Genomic DNA, 11,297 nt, shown 5'->3' on the forward strand with positions numbered 1-11,297 from the left:
ATGTGGAAATATTCTCTTTATATACTATTTTTAAAACTCTCAAAATTAATAACAACCCTCTCGTTTTCAAAATTTTGATTCTTGGTTATGGATTCTGCTTTTTGGTTCTCAACTGTTTTGGATTTGTTTCTAAACAGGATCTAAAACACAGGTGAAGTAGTTGATATATATTAATGTGACAATGTGTTGGATTAGATATGTGTGCTGAGTGAATCAAATCAAATTCAGTACTGTTTGTTTGGTGGTCATCCAGGCATCCTGCACTGCAGAGTTTACAGTAGTGAGGTGCTGTGTACCCTCTCCCATGTCGAGTGTGGGAGGACTGGGCTGACAATAATGGAAGACACTGCAGGACACTGTGATTTGCTCTCCCACTCGAGGCATGCCAGTAATGCTGAGTTTGGGTTCGTCAGCTTGATCTGTCAGTAGAAAGCAGTAACAATGGGGAATTCAGTCAATTATACTTTGTCTGTGTGTAACTTGACTTATCATTAAAAGAAATCTGTTTACCTGTTACCTGGACTTCAACCCAATTCTCATAGTTTTCCCTGTGGAATGTGTTAACTGGTTTTGGATCCATCCAGGGATATAGTCTCACTCTGTTATGCTCCGTATTAGTGGGTTAATATTCAAACTGCAACTGCCCTCACTCGGCGATCCAAAAAGTTATGTCTTTCTCCAGAACTTTCCAGTGATTTCTGCACTTTTATCTTCACTAAACGCTAAAGGGTACTGTGTAGTGGAGTACTCGTAAAACTTCACCATGACATTGCTGGGCATTGTAGTTTTGAAGGTGAAGCTGCAGGGAATGATCAGGCAGGAGCCCTGAAGTCCTTTGATTTTACTCGGCATTGAGTCTTCACCAGTCCAGTGAAGACATTCCTCCTTTAATGTAGAACCAAAGAATGCCATCAGCAGAGAATGCAAAACTTACCAAATATTCACTTTTTCATGAAGCTTAAATCTGCTTTTTATTCATATTTGTGGGTTCACCTTAAGAGATATAGCTGTTTCATTGTGGTTCATGTACAATCCAAGGTAGAATCACACATTAAGAAAAAAAACCTCAGCTTTTTCAAAATTTCAGCCAAACAAACTAAACCAATAGAACTGTGACCTACAAAACTATCTTGACAAACTTAAACAAATACAGTAGATCATGATGAACTGCATCATGATCAGGTGTGTGATTATTCGTGAAAGATTATTTACATTTTTTGATAGTTCTAACTGAAACATTGTGCCTAAAGAAAGATGTGTGTATGCTTGTAATCTGAAAGATGTAAGTGCACTTACTCTTCACTTTTAAAACCACAGACTCTAACCCTGAAAGCTGAGCTGTGCAGGTCAACATCTTCCCATTGTCATCTTTGGCTGCTTTGAATTTTAATGTAGAAAATGTATTCCAGGTGGTGGAGATTTGTTGTGTTGCAACAGAGGTTGGCATGCTTTGGTAGTTCCAGGTGAGCATTGGTTTCTTTTTTTGACACGTGTGGTGTACTGTACAAGTAAAGATCTTTTCTATTCCTTCCATGAGTTCATTTTGTGTGGGGCTTATTTTAGGTTTCTCAAAAGAACCTGTTGGAAAAAACATAAGAATTCACAGATTCAAGAGTAATTTCTTAAAAAAAATAAAAAAATAAAAATAATATATATATATATATATATATATATATATATATATATATATATATTAAAACATTAGTAGAGCAAAGAGGGACCCTAAGAAGCATTTCTTAGTGGAGAAAAGCAACTTAGTGGAGTAATTCCTAAATGTGAACAATTTATTATTTGCTGTCTTGAGACCAATGGGAGAAGTACTTGTCTATCTGCTTTTTGGTTTGTTTTGTTTTTTTATCAACTAAAGGAAGGCCTGGGGCTCACCACAGAGCTCCCCCACTGACTATTTAGGGGTTATTTGGAAGTTTAAGATTGTGTGGGAGTTATTTGTTCTGTTGTGTGTTTGTGTGTGTGGTGACTAGCATGGGCAGAGCATTACGAAGTTTTATGTGAAGGTGCAAACCCCGGCTTTAGTCCCATCACACATTAAGCCCAATTCTGTTTAAATTCTTGGTCATGTTTACCACACCCTTCTTAGGGTATATAAAGTGCAAATACAGCACTGTGTCTTATTTCCCCTTGTCCAGGTTATCATCCAGTTCACGGAAGTCCATGTAACTAAGATCCTCCAGATGTAAATTAAGGTTTAAGCAGAGACGACTCCTCTTCACAAATATCTTGTTTGTACAAAGATTGTAATGGTCCTTGTTAAATTATACTTAGGGTTTTATAGCTCACATTAACAAAATGCTTAACACTAGAGACGTTAACACGATGCGTAATAACTTAAAGGTGAGACTTAACATAAAAGATTTTAAGACAGAAACAAGCACCACAACTTTTTAAATGCACTTTAAAAGACTGTGCCAACAGACATGAGTTCACACACATGAGACAAAATCACTTCCACATCACATTCTAACTGATAAACATAGCTGTAAAATCACTGGGGGCTGAAAATAACAAGCAGAAAATGACGGACAGCTTGATCTTGCAACTGGCTGATGCAAAACATGATCGACATATTCTAGAATATTCATCCTCTTGGTCAGCGGTCTGCAATAATGCCCCTTATGGTGCTATTCTTAAGTATGAGTGGTGAGTTTGTATATGAGTGTGCCAAATAGTGAGTGAGTGAGTTAGTGTGTATGTGAACATGTAAGTGAGTTTCATGAGGTGCTTTCAGTCTAACAACAAGTGCAATACGATCACAAAATACACCACACATACTTTGGGTAATATTGGCTGTAAACTGTTTAAATATTAATATGTATTTTAATAACATTAAAGACAATAATAATTATGTTATTAATTCATAGTTTACTGATAAGGCTTGTAGTAATGAAGAGATCTATATCAGACTCACACAAGAGATTCAGCTGAACTTCAGTCACAGAACTCAGTCCATTCGAATAACTAACTGTGCACGTAGTGGACACATCTTCTTCCTGGATATTCCAAGTAATTTCTTTGGTTAACTTCCATTTTCCATCACTCAGGGGTACGTGTGTATCACGCTTATTTTCACTAGAGACACTCAGCTTCAGTGTCGGGGGTGCTGGAGGACAGGTGTGTATCACGCTGCAGGACAAGGTGATTGGCTGTCCCACTTTCTCATTACCAATAATGTCCACCACTGGCTTATCAACAGTATCTATAAGTCCAAAATATCTGACCTTATTAAGGCTCTTGAATGCAATCCAATTTTCATAGCAATCTATACAGTGCAATTAATACAGTACAATGATACACTAGCTACAGTAAAATTAATCAACCATGCTGCTGGAAGATAATCTTATTTAATGTGCCCATTTCTTAAAGAAGAATCAATAGAAATTCTTCAGATTTATTTGTGGTTTGAAAGGTTCTGTGAATTTATCTTTTTGGAGATGTAAGGTTCTGTTGTGTCAGGCTATAATAAAAATAAGTTTTAAAAGTGCTGGGGCGGCACGTTGGCGCAGGAGGTAGTAGTTTGGGGGTTCGAGCCACATTCTGGGTAACTGTCTGTGAGGAATTTGGTGTGTTCTCCCAGTGTCCATGTGGTTTTCCTCCGGCTGCATGTGGTTTCCTCCCACAGTCCAAAAACACACGTTCGTAGGTGGACTGGTGACAATAGGTGTGAACGTATGAGTGTGTGTCGTCCTGTGAAGGACTGGTGCCCCCTCCTGGGTGTGTTTGCATCTTTTCCCCAGTGATTCTAGGTAGGCTCTGGACTCACCACCACCCTGAACTGGATAAATGCTTACAGACAATGAATGAAGAAATTAAATGTGCTGGTCTTACCTGTTACCTCCAGGGCAATAGTCACATCATAGTTAATGACTGCTTCACAAGGGCATTAGCCTCATTGTAATATCTTATCTTGCTATACAATTTATCTAGTGTTTTATATTACTTCTATAATAATCTTTAGTCTCTGTAAGATGTTGTTTGTGTTACCATTTTCAATTGGAAGATCCAGTGTTGTAAAATGACATTATTTCAAACACTAGATGGCAAAGTGGTGTCAGATTCATTTACTAACTTGCTTTAGACCTGTGGTAAAGAAATGATCTTAATTTAATAACCACTGATTTGTCCTTCCAGTTTTTGACTTGTCTTCATATGCAAAGTACTAAAACTAAACCTTGTGCAGCTTAAATAAATGAGAAGAGTCATGGTGGAATCAGTGAATAGAAGTCTTAAGAAAAGATATTACTCACGTTTTACCTTTAAACAATTCTTTCTGTTTGAATATTTTCTTCAAAATTAATTTTGCAGGTAATGACCCGTCCATGGTCACTAGCCTTTGCAGTGAATTTTAATGTTGATCGAACTTCTATTTTACTTCCACGTGTTTGCAGAGTTGTGCTTCCATATAACTGTCCATCGTTCCATGCGATGGAAGGTCGGTCTTTGGGGCACATGTAGGTGACTGAGCAAACAATATCTGTTTTCACACCCTCAAGAAACTCAGTGCTGGAGCCAGGCGTGATCTGAGCTCTGTCAATGGGACCTAATGATAATTCAGATCAAATTTATTTGGTTTACCAGTGAGTAACCGAATGGTGAAAAGAAGCAAATGAGAAAGCACTTGTTGATGTTCCTTGCTTTCAACACAATATATATATATTTTTTTAAATTCAGAAATGTACAAATACAGAAAAGCCACTTACACTCTGCAGTATGTTTTTTGGTAGCTGAAGCTGAGAGACCACCAGTATGTATGACAAGACAGTCAAATCTCTGAGTTTCAGACTTCACAATGCCTTTCTGTGTGAGTGTGATTTTCCACTTGCCGTCACCAATTTCTCTATTTTCATTTTGGCCACCTGTTCCATCATTATATTCTGTCCAACTCCTGGTGGATCATTTTCAGTTCTGCAGTGACATGAGTGATGACAAAAGGAAGCATAAGAGGAACTGGTTCTCAAAAACTTTGTGAATGCACTAATGCCAGGGGATTTAAAGTGTCATTTGTGGCTGGCATTTGGTGGCCATTGTCATGGAAATGCATGCAGGGACCACTGCAGTGCAAGGTGCCATGTTATACAGTGCACCCTATTGATGGTGGGATGGTGTGCTGAGCAGGCCCAGTGCAAGCTACCAGAGAAAGGATTATTTACTGAGGAAAGCCAGATGCATGGGCTGTGGAGAACAAGGTAAGGAATCCCATTGAAATAGCCGCTTATGCTAGCAAGAGACTGGGGCTTGCCATGGGGCTTTATCTAACGACACAGGGGAGGTTGGAGCTGGCGGTGGGAGTCAGAGAGGACTTGTAGCTAGTGATGCTGCTAAGACTAAATTTACAACTAAGGCTGAGGCTATCTGCAAGGAACTGTGGCGCAGAGCCAGGTGGCAGGCAAAATGAACAGTCCTGGGAAACTTTGAAATATAGTGTGGGATAGCTTTAACCACAGATGGGGGCTGTGGGTTGACTGTTTACAGTGATGGGGCATTAGAGCCTATGAGAACATTTGACCATTGAGGCTGGGTAGTTGAGGGATGATGGCCAGAGACTGGGTGGGACTGGGACTTACAGGGGAGCTCCCAGCATGCCATGCCTTTGGAGATTGCTATTTGTGATTATTGGGATTAATTTGTTGTATGTTTAAGCTTGGTGTGTGGCATTTGAAGTGGGCAGAGCAGTGGAAACTCTCAGGAGGGCTTGTGTGATAGTGGATTATGACTCTGCCAATCCTGCCATACACCAAGACCAAATACTACAATGTTCATTTGCTCGTTTTCTACAGTTTTTTATATACACACACGAGCACACTAGTGCCCTTTTTTGTATATACACACACACAAACATGCACAAATGAGTTGTGTTTGTGTGTGTAGTATTATACACAGATTCTTATGGTGAAGTTACACTATAAATACCAGTAAAGTACACTCTATGGCAAGCCAAAAAGGAAATATTTAATGAACTTTGATATATATAGAATGAACTTTGATATATATAGAATGAACTTTGATAGATATAGAATGAACACTGATATATATAGAATGAACGCTGATATATATAGAATGAACACTGATATATATAGAATGAACACTGATATGTATAGAATGAACACTGATATATATAGAATGAACTTTGATATATATAGAATGAACGCTGATATATATAGAATGAACGCTGATATATATAGAATGAACTTTGATATATATATAGAATGAACTCTGATATATATAGAATGAACACTGATATATATAGAATGAACTTTGATATATATAGAATGAACGCTGATATATATAGAATGAACACTGATATATATAGAATGAACTTTATATATAGAATGAACGCTGATATATATAGAATGAACGCTGATATATATAGAATGAACTTTGATATATATATAGAATGAACACTGATATATATAGAATGAACTTTGATATATATAGAATGAAAACTGATATATATAGAATGAACGCTGATATATATAGAATGAACTTTGATATATATAGAATGAACACTGATATATATAGAATGAACTTTGATATATATAGAATGAACTTTGATATATATAGAATGAACGCTGATATATATAGAATGAACTTTGATATATATAGAATGAACGCTGATATATATAGAATGAACACTGATATATATAGAATGAACGCTGATATATATAGAATGAACTTTGATATATATAGAATGAACGCTGATATATATAGAATGAACACTGATATATATAGAATGAACTTTGATATATATAGAATGAACGCTGATATATATAGAATGAACTTTGATATATATAGAATGAACACTGATATATATAGAATGAACTTTGATATATATAGAATGAACTTTCATATATATAGAATGAACACTGATATATATAGAATGAACTTTGATATATATAGAATGAAAACTGATATATATATATAGAATGAACGCTGATATATATAGAATGAACGCTGATATATATAAAATGAAAGCTGATATATATAGAATGAACTTTGATATATACAGAATGAACGCTGATATATATAGAATGAACTTTGATATATATAGAATGAACTTTGATATATATAGAATGAACGCTGATATATATAGAATGAACACTGATATATATAGAATGAACGCTGATATATATAGAATGAACGCTGATATATATAGAATGAACTTTGATATATATAGAATGAACGCTGATATATATAGAATGAACTTTGATATATATAGAATGAACTTTGATATATATAGAATGAACTTTGATATATATAGAATGAACACTGATATATATAGAATGAACTTTGATATATATAGAATGAAAACTGATATATATAGAATGAACTTTGATATATTTAGAATGAACACTGATATATATAGAATGAACGCTGATATATATAGAATGAACTTTGATATATATAGAATGAACGCTGATATATATAGAATGAAAGCTGACATAAAGGGGTTGGACAATGAAACTAAAACACCTGGTTTTAGACAACAATAATGTATTAGTGTGGTGTAGGGCCTCCTTTTGTGGCCAATACAGCAGCAATTTGTCTTGAGAAAGTCCTGCACAGTGGTCAGAGGGATTTTAAGCCATTCTTCTTGCAGGATAGTGGCCAGGTCTCTACGTGATGCTGGTGGAGGAAAACGTTTCCTGACTCGCTCCTCCAAAACACCCCAAAGTGGCTCAATAATATTTAGATCTGGTGACTGTGCAGGCTATGGGAGATGTTCAACTTCACTTTCGTGTTCATCAAACCAATCTTTCACCAGTTTTGCTGTGTGTATTGGTGCATTGTCATCCTGATACACGGAATCGCCTTCAGGATACAATGTTTGAACCATTGAATGCACATGATCCTCCAGAATGGTTCGGAAGTCCTTGGCCATGATCATTCTATATATATCAGCGTTCATTCTATATCCCCCATACTCAAATAGCGGCCTCCTGGCCTTTTTAGGCCCATTGGGCATCTATTTCTGGCACGAGAGCTGTTTTGAAAAGTTTTTTTTTATTATGATTTTTCTTTTTCCAATCGCGCTGTCCGCTCTTATTTTGAAATCGCGCACCGCGAGGCTGGTGATTGCCTCCATGGCAACAATAAACAGATAGTTCATTCTACATATATCAATGTTCATTCTATATATATAAACTTTCATTCTATATATATCAAAGTTCATTCTATATATATCAAAGTTCATTCTATATATATCAACTTTCATTCTATATATATCAATGTTCATTCTATATATATCAGCGTTCATTCTATATATATCAAAGTTCATTCTATATATATATCAACTTTCATTCTATATATATCAGCGTTCATTCTATATATATCAAAGTTCATTCTATATATATCAACTTTCATTCTATATATATATCAAAGTTCATTCTATATATATATCAACTTTCATTCTATATATATCAGCGTTCATTCTATATATATCAAAGTTCATTCTATATATATCAACTTTCATTCTATATATATCAGCGTTCATTGTATATATATCAAAGTTCATTCTATATATATCAATGTTCATTCTATATATATCAACTTTCATTCTATATATATCAAAGTTCATTCTATATATATCAACTTTCATTCTATATATATCAGCGTTCATTCTATATATATCAACTTTCATTCTATATATATCAGCGTTCATTCTATATATATCAATGTTCATTCTATATATATCAGCGTTCATTCTATATATATCAAAGTTCATTCTATATATATCAGCGTTCATTCTATATATATCAAAGTTCATTCTATATATATCAGCGTTCATTCTATATATATCAAAGTTCATTCTATATATATCAATGTTCATTCTATATATATCAAAGTTCATTCTATATATATCAATGTTCATTCTATATATATCAGCGTTCATTCTATATATATCAAAGTTCATTCTATATATATCAGCGTTCATTCTATATATATCAAAGTTCATTCTATATATATCAGCGTTCATTCTATATATATCAAAGTTCATTCTATATATATCAGCGTTCATTCTATATATATCAAAGTTCATTCTATATATATCAAAGTTCATTCTATATATATCAGCGTTCATTCTATATATATCAAAGTTCATTCTATATATATCAGCGTTCATTCTATATATATCAAATTTCATTCTATATATATCAATGTTCATTCTATATATATATCAGCGTTCATTCTATATATATCAAAGTTCATTATATATATATATCAAAGTTCATTCTATATATATCAGCGTTCATTCTATATATATCAGCGTTCATTCTATATATATCAATGTTCATTCTATATATATCAGCGTTCATTCTATATATATCAAAGTTCATTCTATATATATCAACTTTCATTCTATATATATCAAAGTTCATTGTATATATATCAACTTTCATTCTATATATATCAGCGTTCATTCTATATATATCAAAGTTCATTCTATATATATCAAAGTTCATTGTATATATATATATCAACTTTCATTCTATATATATCAGCATTCATTCTATATATATCAAAGTTCATTGTATATATATCAGCGTTCATTCTATATATATCAAAGTTCATTCTATATATATCAACTTTCATTCTATATATATCAGCGTTCATTCTATATATATCAAAGTTCATTGTATATATCTCAGCGTTCATTCTATATATATCAAAGTTCATTCTATATATATCAAAGTTCATTGTATATATATATATCAACTTTCATTCTATATATATCAGCGTTCATTCTATATATATCAAAGTTCATTCTATATATATATCAAAGTTCATTCTATATATATCAGCGTTCATTCTATATATATCAGCGTTCATTCTATATATATCAAAGTTCATTCTATATATATCAGCGTTCATTCTATATATATCAAAGTTCATTCTATATATATCAGCGTTCATTCTATATATATCAAAGTTCATTAAATATTTCTTGTTTGGCTTGCCATAACACTCTAAAACATGGTTTGTTACACTGTATGGACAAAAAATATACACTGATTGTCAGGCTGTATTAGGCCTATAAAATGTTACCAAAATTCTATACCTTATAATATTCATTGTCTGTAAACCTTATCCAGTTCTGGAAACCAGAGCACCCAGAGGAAACCCACGCAGATAGACACAGGGATAACACACCAAACTCCTCACAGGCAGTCACCTGGAGCAGGACTGGAACCCACAACCTCCAGGTCCCTGGAGCTGTGTGACTTTGAGTAAGTCATGTTTTTTATCAGACATCACATCAGGTGCTCAAGGGTCCTTAGAGAGGGGGGAACAAAATGGGGATTTACATGTACGAGCGTCACACTGGTCCATTTCTATATTTTGGAGGAACAGTACTCGGAAAAACTAGCCTGCTCACCTTGTGACCCACAGTTTAAGAACAGTTACCTGATAACATGTTCATTTTGATATGTTTGTCAGCTATGTCCTATCTGTGAAAATGATACCTGATGGTGTATTTTGGGAATCCTTTGGCCCCAGACAATACTTTACTTTGCCTAGTAAGACAGAGCTTAAAATATTGTGGTGTCCTCCACTGATATTTTCAGGTAACTATCAGGGAAAGCTGATTTATATTTAGTGCTCCACCACTTGTAGAGTTTGAGACATGTTTGGGGTTCTTATTTGTGTGTTGTATCAACTGCTATGCAGTGAAATGTGTACCTTAGTAAGCCAGTACAGAGGTATGTGTGAACGTAATGTTTTTGGGTTTTGTGTGGCTGGCACGTAAAGATCTGTGGTTTACCCACTAAGAGCCAGCCCAATCAGATCTGTTTCTTAATTCACTATGCCCTAAGGTTTAATAAAGAGCATTCCTGGCCAGTATGTTTATGTGTCTCCTCTCCTCCTTTACTGCAGACTCTCTCCTAAAAGAGGCTGCCATATAATCTGACTGTTTTCTGAATGACGCGTTGCACATTGCACCATTCCACGGGACATTACTTTAAAGCAACCTTTCTCAACCTAGGTGGCATGGTGTCGATGCGCCATGCGCCAGCTCCAACTCGCGGTGGAGTGGCTTGTCTCTACCAGATCTGCGCTGCTGCCCGATTTGGACTGCGCATGCGCAGAATGCATTGCATGCTTGCATACATTTACTGGTATTTTACTGATTTCTTCTTCGAATATAATTGTAAAGAGACACTGCCCTCTTTGGTTGAACGCCATATGTTTCCCAAATTGTTATTAGTAATGTTTTGTTTAAACAGAAGAGTACCTCATCACGGATATTGTCAGTTGTAAATAAATACACTTTAGATGTAAAG

This window comes from Hoplias malabaricus, chromosome 1, assembly GCF_029633855.1.
Source record: "Hoplias malabaricus isolate fHopMal1 chromosome 1, fHopMal1.hap1, whole genome shotgun sequence".
NCBI lineage: Eukaryota > Metazoa > Chordata > Actinopteri > Characiformes > Erythrinidae > Hoplias > Hoplias malabaricus.